We start from the raw sequence: 1,684 nt of genomic DNA, 5'->3' as shown, positions 1-1,684 counted from the left end.
CGAGGGTCTACCCAGGGGCCTCATTCTCCCAGGGTCTCCCTGCTGATCGCTCCTACCAGCCAAAGCCACTTCTCTGGGCCTCAGTATCCACCTCTGCCACAGGGGACTGTCCATCCAGAGAGCTGCTCGGGGCTGCAGAGGGAGGCTAGGGAAGGTGGCCCCCACCCTCTGCTTCACAGCAGACCGGGAAGCTATGCCCAACCGGTGCCCCCTCCCCTGCCTGGTCAGCCCAGGCTGAGTGAGGGCAGTGTGCAGGTGGGTGGCTCTGGGGTGAGTCACCCAGGCGGGCGGCAGGGAGAGCAGCAGGCAGGCTGGTTCCTCAGGTAATTATGTAGTTTACAAGACTGCTCCTGGCCGCGTCTGAGTCAGCCCGGCTGTGTCGTGACCGAGCAGAGGCTGCCAGTGCCAGCGTGGGCAAGGTCTCTGCCCCCTCCAGGGACTGGGCAGCCAGCCCTGGGTCCAGAGGGGCTGGTGGGCAGTCTCAGACCTTGGACTGATACAAATGCATGTGTTTTCATGACCCCAGTCCTGCCCTGGAACAGGAGGCTCCCAGGCAGCAGGGATGGACCCAGGAGAGAGCCCCGGCTGGGGAGGCTGCTCCCTGCAAAGGGCTCCGAGCACAGCCAGCACAGCCGGCAACGTGCTATGAGAACTCCCGGCAAAGGCGGCGGCCTCTGTGGTTGGACCTGCCGGTGAACCGACAGACGCACGGACATGGCATCGTTGGGTGGAGCTTTATTAATCGAATGGCTCGACAAGGTCAGAACTGTCTGAAAGGAGGAGTGAGCTGTGTCCCTGCGGGCCTCTTCTCCCACTGACAGGGGCTCGGTTGCACTGGTTTCCACCCGGAACGGAGCCAGTCCTGCGCGAAGGTGGCTCATGTCCCGCTGAGCAGTTGCCGGTTATTCACCCAGGGTCATTTAGATGGGGGCTCCTCAACGTCTTGTCCCTACGAGGTAGGGAGCTCTGACAGACCCCCACATCCGCTGTTCTAGGATGAACTGGGGCGCCATGGGGTCCTTTACAGCAGGAAGAGATGGGGGCGTCAGATTGGGGCTGAGATTCCCATCGCAGGCCAGCGAGGGCAGCGCAGCCCTGTGGGCAGAAAAGAGCACCGGGCTTTTCTGAGGGTCTCTCTGCAGCGCCCGACTGCTAGGCCCCTGGCCAGCTGGCACAGAGGCATGCCAGCCTACCTCTGAGCAAGCAGAGCATGCCCTCTGCTGCCCTCCGCCTCCGTCTCCTCATCTGCAGGGCAGCCACCTCCCAGGATGGAGAGAAGATGGAGACACCTGCTCACGGTGTCAGGCCACCTCCCCTCTGGTCTGCCTTTGCTTCCAGTCAGCCCCCTCTCCTGGGGCCCCCTTTCTATTTTTCCTGGCTAAAACCCGCCACAGACACCACCACACCCGGAAAGAGATAAATAAATAAAAGAAAAACAACCTCAACTGTGAAAAGCAGTCCAAATCTGAATTTTTCCGGCCTGAGTTAATTACACTTTAAATTGGCATGTTTACTGATCGGGGGGTTCCGAGTTGACAGAGACGGCCCCCTCCCCAACTGTTTGCACAGTGCAGCTCGGCAGGCTGGCGGGCTCCCCCGGGCCTTGGCAGGCCGCGCCGCTCCCCTGCCAATGAGCGCAACAGAAAAATCTATTTCGGAGGGTTGGAGAAAGCGGGGGTCTCGC

The sequence above is a fragment of the Tupaia chinensis genome, unplaced genomic scaffold, assembly GCF_000334495.1.
Source record: "Tupaia chinensis unplaced genomic scaffold, TupChi_1.0 Scaffold000671_1, whole genome shotgun sequence".
NCBI lineage: Eukaryota > Metazoa > Chordata > Mammalia > Scandentia > Tupaiidae > Tupaia > Tupaia belangeri.
The sequence above is the reverse complement of the archived record's forward strand: the minus strand, read 5'-3'. Positions refer to the sequence as shown.